At 43.2% G+C, this 20,879-nt stretch overlaps 1 long non-coding RNA gene across 1 annotated transcript; it reads left to right on the top strand.

Annotated features, from left to right (window-relative positions):
• The first annotated feature begins 1,373 nt into the window (after positions 1–1,373).
• Positions 1,374–8,295, top strand: LOC143933805 (uncharacterized). The gene is made up of 2 exons (XR_013263151.1): positions 1,374–1,411; positions 7,413–8,295. It is a non-coding gene; the product is annotated as an uncharacterized LOC143933805 (long non-coding RNA).
• The last annotated feature ends 12,584 nt before the right edge of the window (positions 8,296–20,879 follow it).

Genomic DNA, 20,879 nt, shown 5'->3' with positions numbered 1-20,879 from the left:
TTGTGCCGATGTCTAATGTTTCCCTTTGTCAGTCTTATCAGCTTCAGCTGTTAAGACTGCAGTAATGGCCAAGTTTAGACTGTATGTGAGGTCACATGGTCACATGGTGTGTAGGAGGAAGCTCTGAGTCATTAGCAACCTCCTGGGAGTTCAGTGTTGTGCCGTAGGAAGTCCTGATAACAGATAGATAAGACTTAGAGAGTGTGCCGGAAATCAGGGGAGATCTGGGCATGCTCAGTGACTTCATTCTAAAGAACAAAAAGGATTACAACAATACTAAGCAAGTAAGGAGATATCTACAAGCAGTGTTCATTAGGGATTTTTATGCTCATTTACATGGGACAAAGTTGTGGGGGAGGGTTTACAACCACTTTAAAGTGGTTGTAAACCCTTACAACACACTTTGACCTACAGGTAAGCCTAGATTAAGGCTTACCTGTAGGTCCAAGAAATATCTCCTAAACCTACACGGTTTAGGAGATATTTGCCCGAAGACAGGCACCGCTGTCTACAGCGCATGCACCGTAGACAGCGGCGCGCAGGCGCACTGAGTGCGGTACCGTCAACGACTGAGATGCCGCGTGTGTCGGCTCCCGTGCGCATGCGCGGGAGTGACGTCATCGCGGCTTCGCCGAATGACAGCGGTGGAGCAGCGAGACCCCACCGAGAAGATGGATGCGGCGGACTACAGCGGACAGCGGTGACTTCGCTGGCTCCTGTGTCAGGTAAGTGACACATAATGGACTACTATGCGATGCATAGTAGTCCATTATGCTTTGCCTTTGCAGGGAATGAAAGAGGAAGTAAACTCATCAGAGTTTACTTCCTCTTTAAGGCCCTCTTCACACACACGTCGTGCAGCTCACTGGGGTAAAACGCACATTTTAGTGCACATAGCACAACACACAGCATTCATTTAGTACAATAGGCGCTCCCAGATCTTCCCTGTAGCACTCCACATCCTGCTTTATGGTACATTACATTAAAAACAAGGTGCTAATCCACTTTTCTTCCTGTAGTTGTTTATTAGCAGCCCATTCTTAATAAAAGGACCGCCTTAATGCAGCACAGAAAATAGCACACATTGTCGTGCAAGTAATGCATCACATTCCTTACATCCAGGTGTAAGGGTCCCTAAAATGTAACCCATAAAAAGGACAAATGTGTCCGTCACTCATATTAACATGTGTTTGAAATCTCTTTTTCTGTGTGTTTTAGGTGGTAAATTCCGCTGTGGGAGGAAAAAGCGATTGGGGTGAGTTGAAGAACTATGATTCTGGAAAGACTTTCATTGCAATACAGATAAATGACCAGCAGAGGGGGATCATTACATATAAATCTTTTTTTTCTCTTCCAGGGCTCTTCCTGATGAAATGTGATTTGAAGCACAAAGCATCATGACACTGTAAAGGTGATTCATCATGGCCTTTAGCTAAATGGAGGCCAGTATATGTCACACCAAAATGCCATTTTATTTTCCTAGCGGGAACTGCTTTTCAATACTACCTAGGTGGAAGAGAGAAAATTCTAGACACAAATGATTGCAATTCATATTCACTAAAATAATATATTTTATATGCAACAGGTATTCGTTTTATATCAGCCTCCCATCCAGCATACCTCCCAACTTTCTGAAATGGGAACGAGGGACACCTATTATCAAAAGTATGTAGGCATAGGACACGCCCCCTGCCACGCCCCCTTAAAGGAGAATTATACAAACAAACTGATTAGTTAAACCCAAAGGGGTTTTGTTTACCACTACTATTTCTTTATATTCACGTTTAAAATTTACAAATGCAGCAATTTAGAAATTGGATGAAAGGTTTAGCACTGGGAAACACATTTTGAAAGATAAAAGGTGCATTTTATATACGACTATAGAGATCAGACCAAAATGAGGGACAAATGAGGCAGAAAGAGGGACAGAGGGACATTACTTCAAATCAGGGACAGTCCCTCCAAAACAGGGACAGTTGGGAGGTTTCCATCCAGCACAACAGTACTCAGACTGGGAAAGACAGGCCAAGAGTTTATGGTGCTGTCCCTCTAATGCCGCGTACACGCGATCGGACTTTCCTGAGGACTTGGTCTTGCGGACCAGAGTCCATCAGACAATTCGATCATGTGTGGGCTCCAGCGGACTTTTTCTTCCCAAAAATCTGGCAGACCTAGAAATAAAACTGGCTTTAAATCTTTCCGACGGACTCGGGTCCAGTCGAAAAATCCGGTCACCTGTGTGCTAGTCCGACGGACTAAAACCGACGCTAGGGCAGCTATTGGCTACTGGCTATGAACTTCCTTATTCTACATTGTGACATTCACATCAGACTTTTGGAGTGATCGTGTGTGGCCAAGTCCGTTCATTTGAAAGTCCGGCGGACCTCAGCTGCAAAGTCCGTTGGATTGTCCATCGGACCAAGTCCATCAAAAAGTCCGGTCGGGTGTACCCGGCATAACTGTAAGCATGCTGACAGGTGAGGAGAGCACAGTGATAACGCATCAGTAACAATACCATCCTCAAAAATCCCTCAAATTAAAGAGATTGGAAAGGATCTACTTACCAAAATGTTTTATTTTGGTTAATAAAAAGAACTAAACATTCATATCGACATATACTGTAAGTGCATACCTCCCAACTTTTTGAGATGGGAACGAGGGACACCTATTAGCAATAGTATTTAGGCATAGGACACCCCCCTGCCATGCTCCCTCAAAGGAGAATTATAGAAAAAATAAATTAATAGTTAAAGAATAACTCCAATTTTGTTGAGAAAAAAAAACATTCTCCTCTGGGTGATATATGTACATTACAAGGATTTTAACAAGCTCTGTTGCAGAGCCCTAAGTTTTGTTATTCTGAATAAATCCCTGTGTTTTTGTCTGTGTCCATGTGGGCAAGTGAATCTAAAGGGAGTGGTTTCATAATTAGTAATCAGCTGCGGCACCTGCAGGGCTCTAATGAGGAAAATTGCAAGCTATGCATCCCTTTAGATGTGATTTCCTATTGGGAGTATCTCGCCAAAAATTAAATTTTTGTTGCAGGGAATGCCTGAAATCTGACTTGTGTCTTAGTGTAGACTTTTGGGAAAATCAGTGAGCCAATCACACAAGCAGGAAATTATGTTTCTGGGGGGGGGGGGCATTCTGTACATATTCTGTGTACAGAACACCTCCAGGTAGCCATCTTGCATTGCATTTTACCGAAAATTACAGCACTGCAGATTGAAAGGGAAAGATCATTTTTTAATAACATTCAATTTCAATATGACTTGAGTTGCAATTGTATATGCTATATCATTATTTATTTTTTTGCTATTTTTTTTCATTCCCACAAAAGTGGAGTTATCCTTTAGATCCACAAGTTGTTGTTTTTTTTTTTTACCACTAGTATTCCTTTATACTGGCTTTTGAAATTTACAAATGCAGCCATTTTGAAATTGTACGGAAGGTTTAGCACTGGGAAACACCTTTTGAAAGATAAAACGTGTGTTTTTATATACAGCTATGTACAGTGCCTTGAAAAAGTATTTATACCCCTGGAAATATTCCACATTGTGTCATGTTACAACCGAATATGTAAATATAGTTTATTGGGATTTTATGTGATAGACCAACACAAAGTAGCACATCATTTTAAAGTGGAAGGAAAATTATAAATGGTTTTCAAAATCTTTTACAAATAAATATGTGAAAAGTGTGACATGCATTTGTATTCAGCCCCCGGAGTCAATACTTTGTAGCACCATCTTTCAATGTAATTACAGCTGAAAGTCTTTTTGGGGATGTCTCTACCAGCTTTGCACATCTAGAGAGTGAAATTTTTGCTCATTCCTCTATAGCTTAAGCTCTGTCAGATTGGGGGGAGAGCATCTGTGAACAGCAATTTTCAAGTCTTGCCACAGATTCTCAATTGGCTTTAGGTCTGGGCTTTGACTGGGCCATTCTATAACACATGAATATGCTTTGATTTAAACAATTCTATTGTAACTCTGGCTGTAGATTAAGGACCGTTGTCCTGCTGGAAGGTGAACCTTTATCCCAGTCTCAAGTATTTGCAGACTCTAATGCCCCATGCACATGATCAGATTTTCCGACAACAAATGTTGAATGTGAGCTTGTTGGCTGAAAGTCTGACCGTGTGTATGCTCCATCGAACATTTATTGTCAGACTTTTCACCAACAGATGTCAGAATTTCCAATCGTGTGTACACAAGTCTGATGCACAAAAGTTCACGCATGCTCGTAATCAAGCAGAAGGAGCCGCACTGGCTATTGAACTTCCCTTTTCTCGGCTCGTCGAACTTCTTGTATGTCATCACCTTCTCACGTTCGTAATTGTTGGCCAACATTTGTGTGACTGTGTGTATGCAAGACAAGTTGGAGCCAAAATCCTTCGTATAAAAATCTACGGTTTTGTTGTCGGAAAGTCCGATCGTGTGTACGGGGCATTACATCTTCTAAGATTGCCCTGTATTTGGCTCCATCCATCTTCCCATCAACTCTGACCAGCTTCCCTGTCCCTGCTAAAGAGAAACATCCCCACAGCAGGATGCTGCCACCACCATGTTTCATGGGATATGATGTGTTCACGGTGATGTGCAGTGTTATGCCACATACACATGATCGGACAATTCGACCGTGTGTGGGCTCCAGCGGACTTTTTCTTCCCAAAAGTCCAGCGGACTTAGAAAGCACGGAGAAGTCGGAAGATGACCCCCGAAGTCAGAAGAAGACCCCCAGAGCTGCCTAATAAACTACTTTAAAAACCTGTGTAGTGTGTTTTTTTTATTGACACTTTTTCCCTCAGGTGAATGGGTAGGGGTACGATGTACCCCATACTCATTCACATAGGGTGGCAAGCCGGGATCTGGGGGCCCCCTTATTAAAGGGGGCTCCCGTATTCCGATAAGCCCCACGCCCGCAGACCCCGACAACCAACGGCCAGGGTTGTCGGGAAGAGGCCCTTGTCCTCATCAACATGGGGAAAAGGTGCTTTGGGGTGGGGGGGCTGTAGGGCGCCCCCCTTCCCCAAAGCATCCACCCCCCTATGTTGAGGGCATGCAGCCTGGTACGGTTCAGGAGGGGGGGCGCTTGCTTGGATAAGGGTCTGGTATGGACTTTGGGGGGACCCCCACGCCATTTTTCGGCATAGGGGTTACCCTTAAAACCAGTACCAGGCGACGGGGCTCGCAAGGTGTCAATCTTGCCGATGGAAGCGGTGAGATTGACTTCCTTCTCTAGTCCCGTTGTACCTGAAGTCACGTTCAAAATTAATGGACTTTAGTCCATGTGTGGACAAGTCCGTTCATTTGGAAAGTCCGTTAGACCTTCGCCAAAAGTCCAGCGGATTGTCCGCCAGATAGTCTGATCACGTGTACGCGGCATTCGTTTTCTACCACACATTGAGTTCTGCTTTTAGGCCAAAAAGTTCAATATTCGTCTCATCTGACCAGAGCACTTTCTTACACATGTTTGCTGTGTCCCCCACAACTGCAAACAGAACTTCTTATGGCTTTCTTTCAACAATGGCTTCCTTCTTGCCACTCTCTCATTAAGGCCAGATTTGTGGAGTTCACGACTAATGCCGCGTACACACGACCGGGCTTAAGTCCGACAGACTTTCGATGGAGTTCTGACGGAGTTCTGACAGAGTTCTGACGGAATTTTCGAATGAACGGACTTGGCCACACACAATCACACCAAAGGCCGACGGATTCAAACGTGATGACGTATGACTGGACTAGAATAAGGAAGTTCATAGCCAGTAGCCAATAGCTGCCCTAGCGTCAGTTTTTGTCTGTCGGACTAGCACACACACGAGCGGATTTCTCGGTAGGAACTGGGTCCGGCGGAGTTCTGGCGGAAAAATTTGAAACATGTTCCATTTCTAAAGTCTGTCAGACTTTTGCGAATCAAAAGTCCGCTGCAGCCCACACACGATCGAATAGTCTGCCGGAATTGTTCCGTCGGACTTTTGATGTTGAAAAGTCTGGTCGTGTGTACGCGGCATAACAGTTGTCCTGTGGACAGATTCTCTCACCTGAGCTGTGGATCTCTGCAGCTCCTCCAGAGTTACCATGGGCCTCTTGGCTGCTTCTCTGATTAATACTCTACTTACCTGGCCTGTCAGTTTAGGTGGATGGCCATGTCTTGGTAGGTTTGCAGTTGAGCCATACACTTTCTATTTTTAGATGATGAATTTATCAATGCCCAGTGAGATTTTCAAAGCTTGGGATATTTTTTTATAACCTAACCCTGCTTTAAACTTCTCCACAACTTTATTTCTGACCTGTCTGGTGTGTTCCTTGGCCTTCATGATGCTATTTGTTCTAAAGTTCTCTAACAAACCTCTGAGGGCTTCACAGAAGAGTTGTATTTATACTGAGATTAAATTACACCCAATTGGACTCTATATACTAATTAAGTGACTTCTTAAGGCATTTGGTTCCACTATTTTAATTAGGGTTATTAGAGTAAAGGGGCTGAATATAAATGCTCGCCACACTTTTCAGTTATTTATTTGTAAAAAAAATAATTAAAACCATTTAGCATTTTCCTTTCACTTCACAATTATGAGCCACTTTGTGTTGGTCTATCACATAAAATCCCAATAAAATACATTTATATTTTTGGTTGTAACATGACAGAAATGTGGACAACTTCAAGGGGTATGAACACTTTTTCAAGGCACTGTAGATCAGACCTAAATAAGGGACAAATAAGGAGGAAAGAGGGACTTTGTTTCAAATCAAGGACAGTTGGGAGCTATGTTGGTGGATAAACTGCATTTTGAAATGCACATTAGGTTTTGCTGGAGCTCTGCTTTAATGCAGCTTTTATGGAAGATCCTAGATCTGGACACCTTCTATTAGAAACCAATTTACCCTAGATTAAAACTATAATTTAATTGAGATATGGTGAGCTCTGTTTAGCTGTTATAAGTGGCCATTGCGTTTTAATTTTTAACGCTTTGAAGTGTATTCATTATATGAATTGCAAATTTCATTGACAATAAATTAAATAATAATGTATACTTGATCTACCTTATCCAAATTATACAGTGCATATATTTATTTATTAGATACACTTTACTGTTCAGTGTCAAAAAAACGGAAGTAATAATTGTAAAAAAAAAATATTTGGTTCGTGAGTAAAATGGCACAGCATCCAATTCTATTTGCAGATTTGTTGGTGACTTGAGCAAAATGATGGACCTTTACCTCTCTAATTACAGCTGCCATTCTCCGTTCTGATTCATGGACAGCCCTGAATTATTTTTACACTTCAGATCCCACCCAACACTTTCATGGAAATTCCAAGAATTATCTGATAGAATCATTTTATCTAGTGTACACTGGATGTCAGCAGTTGTATTCTAATACAATTATATTATTTTGTGTCTCAAACAGGAAGCAGCACCCCTGGCCTGAATTTTCAGTGTTTCATGCGAAAAAAAAAAAAAAAAATGAAGAAGAACCATCTATACTTTCTATTAAAATGAGTGAGATACCACCAAAGAAAAAAAAGAAAAAAAAAAAAGAAGAACCATCTATACTTTCTGTTAAAATGAGTAAGATACCACCAAAAAAAGATGAAGAACCATCTATACTTTCTATTAAAATGAGTGAGATACCACCAAAAAAACAAAAAGAAGAACCATCTATACTTTATATTAAAATGAGTGAGATACCACCAGTTTGTACAACAAGCTACATACACAAAATCCTTTATAGTTTTTAAATGTTTAAAGACCCTAGCTGCTGTAAATATGTTTTGTCATAAAAGACGCCCTTCTTGTTTATTAATTATATTTATCAAATACAGTTTTTAGTTACTCAAGTTTATATATTCTCCAGTACGGTGACTTCCTATGGTAAAATGAAATAAAATGAAATCAGTATTACCTTACCAGCACTTGTACAGTATCACTACTATTTTACAATTGGAGCCTGACAACCTTGTACCTACATCAACTAACCAACATGAATTCTGCGTAAAACAAATGGATTCTCCCACACATCTATAATTAACAAAATTGTTGTGTTTCGTTATATATTTTCTTCATATCCTATTTCACAAAACGTTTCACTCATTTTAAATGTATTTTAACGATTTTATTCATACCTTGTAATATTATTGAAATATGACGATTGTACTGGCATTGCAAAACCGTCACAAAGGCTTAATGTTGAGATGGCTAAAAGGTTATTAGATAAAATAAAAGTGAATAAAGCTCCCGGACCAGATGGCTTACACCCACAAGTCTTATAAAGCTAAGTTTAGTTCATTAAATTACTGTTTCTCGATTATTTATTGACTGCTATGGTACTAATGAAGCTATATAAACTGAAAAATGTGAACTTTTCATAAAAAATATCACAATATTTATTTTATTTATATTGATAACTGTATGGCCAGAATTAGGAAGCACCAACCAAAAATCATGTGTTAAGTGCAGTAACCCGGTAATCTGAAATCTGGTTTGGTTTCTACTTTCTACTGGGTCCTATCGACATTACGACTTTTTTAAGAATAAGTCTGAAAGTGTAGTAAACTACATTTGGGTTGCAGGAATTTCCTTACTTCCCTGTTGGTTGACATGGTATTGTTTCTCAAGCAAAAGCAAGGATGCAAGATTGAGCCCTGGTTCACCCTGGTGGGGAGTTGAAATCAAGCTACTTCAGCGCAATTTCAAAGCCGTACATCAGTGCGATTTGCACTGCCGATTTCATTGCGGCTTGATTACATTTAACAGAAGTCTATGCAAGTTGCAATGAAATCGCTAAAATTAGTGTAAGAACCTTTTTCATAATCTCTGCAATTTGAGTCCGTTGCTAGCAATGAGGTGCACTTTGTCATGCGATTTGGAACTCTTAAATCACATGACAAGTGGTCAATATTAAGCATAAGATATAAATAATAGAGTATAAAGGTTTCAAAGTCCTACTGTTACCAGAACCTAGTGTTTAATAGCTATAGATATCAACCACATGCAATCAACTTGCATATTTATATATTTACAGACAGACACAGCTGAGTAAATCAATAAAAATGTGCATTAGTTAGCTATTTAATGTCCCCCTATTGCTATACCAAGTGTGCTTTTTTCTAATACGTTCAATCTGTGTTCAGTAACTTGCTTAAAGCACATCCTAAATGACCTGTTTTGGAAAATGTGCAAGCCTCTTCAGATAAGGGTGGTAATGTCAAGGATCTAAGGCCCTTTTCACACGTGCAAACCGTTCGCACATGTGAAAGGGGCCTTAGATCCTTGACATAACCACACTTATCTGAAGAGGCTTGCACATTTTTCAAATCAGGCTTGCACATACAGCTCTATGGAGCGGCGGATGTCAGTGGTGACATGTCCGCTGACATCCGATCCGCTCCACAAAATCCAGACGGATGGAAACCCTATTTTCCATCCGTCTGGCGGATTGGATGAAAACGGACAGGTGGCCTGTAAACATCCGATCCCCCCATAGGGGAGAGCGGACCCTCTGACAGGTCCATCCCTGCACAGAGTGCTCAGACGGACTTGTCATCCGCCGGCTCAGTGGGGATCAATGAAGCGATCCCCGCTGAGCAAGTAGATGGCTAAATACGGACAATCTTCAAAAATGATGTTATATTCAACACTAGAAATGTTAATTGTTCCTAAGCAGTACTGTGAAAAGTTGACCTTTTGTCTAGAACTCTATATAAAATAAGCATTGTACTTCCTGGTATGTGAGTGTTTCTAGGCACACCAGTGCCTAAAGATTTAGTGTGAGATCAAAGGCACTGCTTCATGTGATGATAGTCTCAGGGGGTAAGATTTGGTAATGTGGTAATGTCACGGCTGTACTTCTCATTGTTCTGCTTGCTGAATGCTCTGCAATGAGAAAGCAAAGCCCTACCAAGATGGTAACTTCCACACAGTGCAGACTAAGGTATGGTAAAGGCCTGTGTTGGAAGACTTTAATCTTGTGTCGATGGCATCAATTTGAGATGCTTTTCAGATCATTCAGAATTTATTGACAGATGCATTTGACCTGCAGTAGACCTCCATTTTATCCTTATTTGACCTGCTTTAAGAAGGTTTTGCATTCCTATACGCTTGTATGAGAATCGAAAACTTGCTTGAAGCAAACAAAAGTATTTCTACACAGGCTCTTGTAACATAAAATAATTTCTGCCTTAATGGCTCAGACAATCCACAAAAAATGGGACCCACCAGGATTCCTGTGGTTATCGGGTAGAAACCTACAGAACTCTGAGACTCTATGTGGGTGACCCAGGGTGGCCTGACCAGAACCCAGGACCTCTATCCAGCCTGTTCTGCCTGTCAGTCTTAGTCAAATTCCTTTCACTAGGCCAAGCCCATGTCCAAGAGTAGTTTTCACGTACCTTGGTTGGAGGTTGAGCTGATGAGAGGGCCTAATTTATTGCTCTGGTCTGAGCACCCCTAAATGTGGTGATAGAGATACAAGGCTCAAAGAAGCAAGGGTGTCAATAGCTTAGTAGTGGGAGGCTGCCAGGGACCGAGACATAGTCATGGGGAGCCAGGACTTTACACAGTAAGACAGAAGGAGGCGTAGTCAGGAATCAGCAGAGCAAGGTCCAGTAGCAAGCTGAGGTCAGTACCAGGGAGGCAGGCAGAGCGTAGTCAGAGGCAAGCCAGGGTCTGTATCCAGAATTGACAGAACGAGATCAGGAGCAAGCCGGGTCAGCAACAAGAGGTCAGTCAGCAAAAGCAGGGACACAGGAACACAGGTCACAGTGAAGCTGAAGAACATTCAGGGATTAGCACAAATCAGTGCCTCCTTTAAATAGGCAGCTTAAAGCCATTCCTGGGATTGAGCTTGCACAGGGATGTGCCAACGCACATGAAGATATGCTAGCGCACACAGATGCACCGACGTGTCAGTGCATGTTGGTTACTGGCCTGAGCTCATCTGTATGGTGAAACATGTGCATGATTCTTAGCTGCATGGGAAGAAGCAAAAGTTGCACGAGAATGAGCATCAGCTAAATTTGTTTCCTGATAGCAGTACCCGTTGGAACAGATTAAACACCACACACCAGGCTCCATAACAAGATGTTTGTCTTTACTAAAGAACAATAAATGAACAGTCAGCCTTATTGGATAATTGTAGCACTATGTTTGAACATCTTGCAAAAAAACTGTTTTTGTAATAAAGTAAGGAAGAGATAGATGAGATACACAAATCCTCAGAGGAGAGGGATGAGAAGATAAGTACCACACTACTAGCAGAAATTGTCCCAGCCCTCCTTATGAGGAAGAATGCCATAAATTAGTCTAGGCAGGGAGCAGGGCTGGACTGGGATCGGGCCCCCTACATCTGTACTAGCTGCCTCTGCTGCCCCTTCCCCAGTGATGGCGATAGTACACAGCCACACCCGAGCCTACAATAAGACCTCTCATGGCGCGCTGCTCTCTGCCGGCCCCTCCGCTCTTCTTGTCAGTCCCGGATGATGTCATGTACAAGCACCTGGGGTGGACTGTAGGGAAGGAGGGGCCGGCGGGGAACAGCATGCTATGGGGTCCTATTGCAGCCGCTTTCAGTGCTAGTGTTGCAGAGCCTGGCATGGGGCCCCACAGTGCCGATAGGTCAGTCCACCTCTGCAGTACAGCAGTACTCAAAGTAATGGCTGTGCAGCCATTACTTTGACAGGCTGTCACTCAAACTCGCCCACTGAGCCATCGGCCCACTGGGAAAATACCGGTAGTCCTGATGGCCAGTACATGCCTGGCAGGAAGCACTGCTTGGCAAACATACTAATATCCAGGGGAGGCCCCTTGTGGAAAAAGGCTGGTCTCTCAGAAGGGCCTGGCGACTCACTTGGAGGACACACTGAAATTTGGGAACGTGCCTACGGTTTTCCCAGGTCAACTTAAAGATTCTGACATTGTGAAGCTGGACATTGCTCTGAAACTGGAGAGTCTGTAAGTGATCTGCTATGGCATCTGAGACCCCTAACTCTCACCTCTTTAATAGTTCTGCAATAAAACTCCAAAAAGACAAAAGCAACTGGTGCCCAATATTCTTTCTCAGTCCCCCATTTTAGCCATGGACATCCTGCCTTTGGGGTGTCAGGGGGTGCTACATACCCAGGACAATGAAATAAGTACAAATTTACATTTATGTCTGGCCTGGCCATGCAATACTGTAGGATCTGGAAATCCTATACACACCCTACCCAGTCCAACTTATGTTCATATTGCTACAGGGAGTAATTGTTCACACCAAAGTCTCAAAGATAGTCCCAGTTTTCTTATACTTATTCTCTGGGGTCGCTCCTGCAATGGCCACCATGATGCCCTCAGCAGGGTCCTCAGCCAGGGTTGTCTCCCTTGTTATGACACCCTCCAAACTCGGGTTGAAAAAGTTCCAGATCCACTGTTGTCTTTGGGAACTGCTGGGCTCTGGGACACCTCAAAAGCAGAGAAAGAAACATCCCACAGCCTTCCTAGAGAGAAGATGTCAATAATTGTATAATTACTTTAAATTACATGTCTGGGGGATGCCCCAACCCTGCCGCTAAGTGACATGTCTCTGAAATGTTCACAACCTACTACAGTAAAACTGATATTTACTAATGTAGCACTGGTGAATTAAATATCTCCCACCCTGCACAGCCAGGCACATGAATGTTCCACAACACACTGTGGAATCTATCTGTGCCAGTAAACAGTCCTTGCGGCATTGTTTTTGTATTTTATTAGGGGAATTGAAATTGAATAGGGTTCATGGTATTATGGGATGCCCACTTGATCAAACACAGAACTCTTCAGGGACAAGAACTGTATACAGGCTGTATATACAATTCTCCATCTACCTCCAGCACAACCTTGCTTGTAGAACAACAACTCCCAGGACCAGCTGGCACTGTAAGGATGGTCTGACAAGAGCACAATCAGGACAATCAGGCAATAGCAAAGGCCCTTTGCAGGCAGGGACCGGGGGCCCCTTTCATAGTGTAGCAAAAAGAAGTCCCAGTGCTCAGCTGTCCTACTCCTATGGCTACTGGTACTCTCAGTACCACCTCTTCAGCCCTTCTGGCTGCAGCTGCCGCTTTCATTAGCCCTCCTGGCTAAAACTCTACAGTCCTCCCAGAGTGACTTTGCATCCATCCCAGACTGCTTCTCCCCAGTCCTCTCAGTCTTCTGACTGTAAACTCACCAGCCCTCCTGGCTGTCTTCCTTCCTGGAGATTTGCCCGGCAGTGTTCTCCTGCTGTCCTCAACCTTACTCCTGTGCATCCTGGTCAGGATCCTTCCGTCTGTCATGAGAAGGGTCCCTTCTGCATCCAAGCCCAGGTCCGAGGTCACCCCCTACCAGACTAGTGGGCACCTATAAGGGCATACTAACAGCCTAACACTCCTAACACTCCATCTTGATCTTCCTCCTGAACTCCACTGCCACCAGCTGGGCTAACCCTGAGTATGTGAAGGTGCCTGAACCCTGCCAACCCATCATTTTTGGATAGGTCAGGGTCCTCGTGAATACTTCAGGCAGCTTTGCCTTACCTCCCCTCCCATTCCTCATTCCTCATTCCCATTGGAAGTTTCTAGTAAGTTTGAGAAGTAGGGGGGAGGTCTCTGTGATGCTGCCTGTGAGTCACTCAGCTTTCCCTGGATCTCAACCCAACCCAGGAAAAAACACACAAGCTTGGCTGCCAGCTAAGCCTGAACAAACTTACCTACTCTAAACAAAAATCTATTTACACTTCTAGCACACTAGAGGGTGCTACACTAAGAAGAAAGTATGTTTCTGTTTGTAAACAAAGCGGCTGGAGATTCCCTTAATGTATACTAGACCCTGATTCTAGATGAACATCTGATATAGATGTTAATGGGGGACACCCCATTAACAGGAAGATAGAAGCTGTCATATAAAGTAGCGGGAGAAAACCCACTACTATATATTAGTGACTGCCTGTTTTCCAGTTGGCTGTGTTGGGCATGGTTAGACATAGAGTAGTCAGTCCTTTGTGAAGCATACTCCATTGCATTGGAGAGATGTGTGCAGTGACCTTCCAAACACAAATGATCCTAGCGAGAGCAGCTGTGCCAAATCAACCCTAACCGGGCTGACAATAGAAGTGTGACCGGGTCCATTCTAAAAGTAGTAGTATGGCCTTACCATGGACATACTATTGATTCTAGCAAGAAATGGCACACTTAGAAAAAACTGTGATGAGATTTACAATGTGTTTAGCGCTCCACTGGCTTTGGGACTTCCTATCCATGATAACCTATTTTCCCCAATGGAGTATAGTATTTGGATTTGCTATTTAGCACACATCCATTCCAACATGACATACAGGTAGTGTATATATATATATTCATCTATCTATATCTATCTATCTATCTATCTATCTATCTATCTATCTATCTATCTATCTATCTATCTATCTATCTATATCTATCTATCTATCTATCTATCTATCTATCTATCTATCTATCTATATCTATCTATCTATCTATCTATATCTATCTATATCTATCTATATCTATATCTATTTATATCTATCTATATCTATCTCTCTCTCTCTCTCTCTCTCTCTCTATCTATCTATATCTATCTATATCTATTTATCTATATCTATCTCTCTCTCTCTATCTATCTATATCTATCTATATCTATCTCTCTATCTATCTATATCTATCTATATCTCTCTCTCTCTCTCTCTCTATCTATCTATATCTATCTATATCTATATCTATCTATCTATATCTATCTATCTATATCTATCTATATCTATATCTATTTATATCTATCTATATCTATCTCTCTCTCTATCTATCTATATCTATCTATATCTATCTATATCTATTTATCTATATCTATCTCTCTCTCTCTATCTATCTATATCTATCTATATCTATCTCTCTATCTATCTATATCTATCTATATCTCTCTCTCTCTCTCTCTCTCTCTATCTATCTATATCTATCTATATCTATCTATATCTATCTATATCTATCTATATCTATCTATCTTTCTATCTATATCTATCTCTCTATATCTCTATCTCTATCTCTATCTATCTATCTATCTATCTATCTATCTATCTATCTATCTATCTATCTATCTATCTATCTATCTATCTATCTATCTATATCTGTATCTATCTATCTATATCTGTATCTATCGATCTATATCTATCTATATCTGTATCTATCGATCTATATCTATCTATATCTGTATCTATCGATCTATATCTATCTATATCTGTATCTATCGATCTATATCTATCTATCTAGTCGCCTGAAGTCGCCCCAAAAATAGTACAGGAACCTTTTTTCTAAGTCGGAGCGACTTGAGTCGCTCCTATTAGAACGGTTCCATAGTACAGAACGGAGCGCGACTTGTCAGGCGGCTAAGTCGCCTGGACAAGTCGCCCCTGTGTGAACCGAGCCTGGTATGCTGGACTAGTCTAAGCAAACTTTTAATGTTGCCACTCTATAAGCTTTATAAAAATCAAACAGTTCCTGCTAAGGCTCCTATTAAATTGTATTTTCCCCTTGGCTGATAGTCCTATTCTAGCCTACATTCACTCAGTGCAGTATGAAACAAGAAAGGAAAAATCTGATTGATCACTATTAACAGCAAGAACACTTCTTCATTAAGATACTTTGATAAGCGTAATATTGAGCTCTACAGTTAATTTGCGGTTTCCAAAGCTACATATGATTGCTCCATAAGCTATACTTTGGAAAATGTATATTTAAATAAAATGACCACATTGAACTATGTATGCAACAGTAATCTAGAACTTAGTGCTGTATATACAAAATAATGAGACCATTTCCATTAATGATATGCCTACTACACAATTACTGTAAAACTTCACAGTACGATAAGAAGAAATAATATAATGGCAGTGGACATCTAGGACAAGATGGAAAATGTCATGGATTAGAGAAGTACATTTTCTTAAGTAGAGGCAGACACAGAAACAAGCCAGAGACATGCCCATAGGGAGAGAATTTTCTCTGGGTCAGGGGCTTTATTAATATAATGGCCACTAGGGGGAAGCAAAGTGCAAAGCCCTTCATCTCACTAAACCAATATAAAGCTTGTGAAACCCTATTAAAGCAGTCTGAATGTTCTACATACAAGGGACAAGCTACTGATGATTCAATGTTTTTTACACTGTTCAATGCAGAAAGCTTTTCAGAGGATGACACGAGAATTTCTACTTGTTAGCGTGTTTTTTTATTATTATTATTCACAACCCAGATAAACTAAAGCCCCCTTTTTACACTGTACTGCTCTGCAATGGTGCATTACCGCACACATAATAATATGCAGTGCTTTGCATACTAATATGCTTTGTATTGAAGTGGACCTTCATCCTTTCACTAAAAATCACAGCAGCATACAGCTCTGCATGTTTATGTGAAATCATTTTACATTTATTGGTTAAAGTGTCACTAAACTCTGGTTTATAAAAGCAAGCATCCCTAAAACTGGCCACAGATGGATTGGAGTCCGTCCAGTTCAGCTGTTCCTGTTCAAGAGGAGTCATATTAATGATTCCACGGCTCTTGAATGGGACTGTTGGTGTATTTTCCTTCGAACAGCGCTTGCAGCCAAATAGCTGCAGGTACGATCAGTGTATTCTGACAGCAGCAGTGGCAGCCGCTCCATTAGGGGTGCCGCCCCCCTAATCCATGCACCCGGCCCCTAATCTACATGCAGGGTGCCGGACACATGGATTTCAAGGGTTTCTTTTTTTTTTTTAGGAAACATGTGTAGAGTCTGAGGCTCTAATTGGCTTCAAAAAAGGGTGGGCTTGGAGCGCAAAACACTGCACCTTGAGCCCACCCAGCTGTGTGACAATGGCGAATTATTATTCGCTATGGTCTTCCTGCTTTTCCTCCCAGCCAATCAGGAAGCAGGTCTTAAGATCCGATTGGCCAAGAGGAGAAGCGACCGTATTGGCTGCTGAGGAGACACAGGGGGAAGCCGCTAAGGAGGATATACAGGGGGAACAGAAAATTTTGAAAAAAATGTTGGCTACTTTTTGTTATAAAACATATTAGGGATGCACCAATACCGCTTTTTTACCGGCAAGTACGAGTACGGATACCGAGCTATTTGCGGTGTGATTTGGGCCCATAAAAAATAAATGGGCTCAAATCGCACTGCAGAAAATCGCATGCAATTTGAATAGGAATGCTGTGCGATTCCTGCCTGAATCACATTCGGGTTGCCTGACCGCTCCTGTGTGAACCCAGACTGAAGTCATTATGACAAGCCTGGGTTCACTCAGGAGCGGTGGGGGAAAACGCATGTGATTTGGACAGGAATCGCACTGCTTCCTGTTCAATACGCATGCGATTCTTTGCAATGTGATTTGAGCCCATTCATTTTGTATGGATTGCAAAAGGATTGGTTTTAGGTATCGGAGCATTTGCACAAGTACAAGTACAAATGCTTAGTATCGGCACCGATACTGGCATCGGTATCAGTGCAATCCCAAAACCTATTCATTAAAAAAAAAAAAAAAATTAAAATCTAATTTATTCATAAATTTAGGCCAAAATGTATTGTGCTACAAGTCTTTGGTAAGAAAAATACCAATAAGTGTATATTAACCTGGGGTTTAGTCAGGGAGCTCCTCACAAATTTTCTTGCCAAGAGTAATTATCTTGGTCAATTGATAGAGATCTATTGATTTCTTCCCAAGTTTGGCCTTGTTGCACTTTTCTCTTCTACCACTAAGTGGCCGGGTACTTGGTGGTACTAGATATGAGAAGGGCAACTCAAGGTCAGGTTCAGTGTCGGTGCGTCCAGTCACCACTCTATCACCCATAGATAGAGTCATGCATTGCATGACTCTATCCATGGCTGCCACTGCCATCCCCTATTCAGGTGCCTGGCCCCTTTTCGGGCACCGGGCGCCTGACTTACAGTGGTGGGGTATTTTTTTTAAGCACCTGAGGCTCTAATAGGTGTTAAAAGAGATAAACAGCGAGCGCCATGCTTGAATATTCGCTTTCCTAACACTGAACTGCCTCTCTGGCAATCAGGTGCTCGGGTCTGTTACCCGTCACCTGATTGGCTGAAATGACAGGCGCAGTGATTGGATGCCTATCAGGCCCCCTCATCCACTGAGACAGGGCCGGGCAGATGGTGGGCAGGGGGGCACAGTGGTGGCATTTGATGGGCACAGTGGGAGTATTGGATGGCACAGTGGCAGCATTTGATGGCACAGTGGGAGCTTTTGATGGGCACAGTGGCAGCATTTGATGGCATGGTGGGAACATTTGATTGCACAGTGGCTGCGTTTGATGGGCACAGTGGCTGCATTTGATTGGCACAGTGACTGTGTTTGATGGTCACAGTGGCGGCAATTGATGGGCACAGTGACTGTGTTTGATGGCACAGTGGCTGCATTTAATGTTACAGTGGCTGCGTTTGATGGGCTCAGTGAGGCTGCAATTTTGTGCCCCCCCAAAAAATTTTGAGCACCAGCCGCCACGCATATATGGGGTATCTCAGCCAATGGGCAGGGTTTTTCTTGAATCCCTTGGCCTGCTGAGAGAACCTATATATTCAGGTGAGGTCAGGTGATCGATGTTCTGTGCCACCTGGATGGGTGTCTGGGTGGACATGTGTAAGAGGGCAGCGCAGAGTTGAGTCCAACCAGAAGTGATGGTTCTGCCGACCGGAGAACCTGTCAGTAGTCGAAGGTAGAAGGGAAACATTTGCCACAAAAGGGACCAACCACCTTTACCAGGGACCACAGTGAGTAGCTGAAGCAAGTACTGGAACCATATTCTCACCGAAATGGCACAGTGGAGAATCGGGAAACTTCAGCCGGTGATCAAGTCAGGGACCCAACCCGCAGAGGACACACTTGCAAGGCAGCCTTGTCGGACAAGCCAGGATCCTCGCCGGTAAGCAGGGGTGAAGCTTGAGAAGTATTTGGAGTGCCAAGCTAGGGACCCAGCAGAGAAGCATGGGTGAGACTTGAGGGGATACCACCGCAACCTTGGAGGAGCTCCAGGGATTCAGAGCCAGTGAATCAGAGAGTCTAGTGAGAGACCAGGAGCCACCCCTCAAACACCAATAGATAGATTCATGCATTGCATGAATCTATCCATGGCCACCACTGCCACCCCCTTTTCAGGTGGCCGGCCCCTTTTCGGGCACCGGGCGCCTTAATTAGAGTGATGGGGTATTTTTTTAAGCACCTGATTAGAGCCATAGGCTCTAATAGGCATCAAAAAAAGGCAAATAGCAAGCGCCATGCTTGAATATTTGCTTTCCTCTGCGCCAATCAGGTGCTCGGGTCTGTTACCAGTCACCTGATTGGCTGAAACGACAGGCTCTGTGATTGGATGCTTTTCAGGTGTCCAATCATTGGAGAGGACAGGAGGAGAGGACGGGAGAGGACATTGAGGACATGGAGGAAACCGCTCGCCGCCATCACCCGCTGCCCCACCGAGACAGGGTAAGTGCCTGGCAGACAGCGGGCAGGAGGGTACAGTGGCGGCATTCAATGGGCACAGTGGGAGCATTGGATGGCACAGTGGGAGCATCCTATGGGCACAGTGGCAGCATTCTATGGGCACAGTGAGAGTATTTGATGGCACAGTGGCAGCATTTGATGGCACAGTGGCTGCGTTTGATAGGCAGAGTGGCTGTGTTTGATGGCACAGTGGCAGCGTTTGATGGCACAGTGGCAGCGTTTGATGGCACAGTGGCTGCGTTTTGGCACAGTGAGAGCATTTGATGGCACAGTGGCTGCGTTTGATAGGCAGAGTGACTGTGTTTGATGGCACAGTGGCAGCGTTTGATGGCACAGTGGCTGTGTTTAATGGTACAGTGGTTGCGTTTGATTGGCACAGTGTGGCTGCAATTAATTAAGTTTTTATTTTGTTTGCGCCCCCCCCCCCACAAAATTTTTTGAGCGCCAGCCACTACAGATATATGGGGTATCTCAGCCAATGGGCAGGGGTTTTCTTGAATCCCTTGGCCTGCTGGGAGAACCAATATATTCGGGTGAGGTCAGGTGATCAATGTTCAGTGCCCCCTGGACGGCTGTCTGGGTGGACGTGTGTCATACACCCGGGCTGCTAGGTCGGAGATTGGGCCTATGCCAGGGGCATCAGGCTGCCAGGTCGTGTGAGGGCCTATACAGAAGTAAGAGGACAGTGCAGAGTTGGGACTGCGGCTTGCAGTCCAACCAGAAGTGATGATTCTGCCGACCGGAGAACCTGTCAGTGGTTGGAGGTAGAAGGGAAGCATTCGCCACGAAAGGGACAAACAACCATATACCACCACAAACCTTGGAGGAGCTCCAGGGATTCAGAGTCAGTGAATCAGAGGGTCTAGTGAGAGACCAGGAGCTCAGTGTTGAAGAACTACAAGAGGCAGTTGTAGTGGAGCTTAAAGGACTGTTAGGTTTGAGTTAGGACCTGTCAAAGACTGTTAACATATGAGACAGCACTCATACAATGCAGATATGGCTCCTTGCTGGGGCCTTTCCCTGCATGGCTGTTCTCTTAATGAAGTCTCAAAGTCTGCCAATTTAACTATCTAAGGGTATCCTGGCCCTAACCCTCTTTCCCCCAAAAATACAAAAAGGACTGTTAAGAGAAATAAAAACCTCTTTTACATCCAAGAAGTGTCTGACGCCCAATAACTTTGTCAACCTTGCACCCACTATGCCTCACAACCCACCACATACAGAAGGATGTCAGCTATCTTTGGCTTGGAAAGTTCTCATTAGACTGGACAAGGCCAGAGACTTTGCTACAGATGCTGTACTGTAATGGCGGTGATCAGTGACTTATAGCGGGACTGTGATAGTGTGGCAGGCAATTTGGCACTAACAGACACTGGCTGGGAC

The sequence above is a fragment of the Lithobates pipiens genome, unplaced genomic scaffold, assembly GCF_037356315.1.
Source record: "Lithobates pipiens isolate NorthernLeopardFrog02 unplaced genomic scaffold, aLitPip1_a1.2 Scaffold_27, whole genome shotgun sequence".
In the NCBI taxonomy this organism is placed as follows: domain Eukaryota; kingdom Metazoa; phylum Chordata; class Amphibia; order Anura; family Ranidae; genus Lithobates; species Lithobates pipiens.
This window is presented reverse-complemented; position numbering and strand designations above follow the sequence as displayed.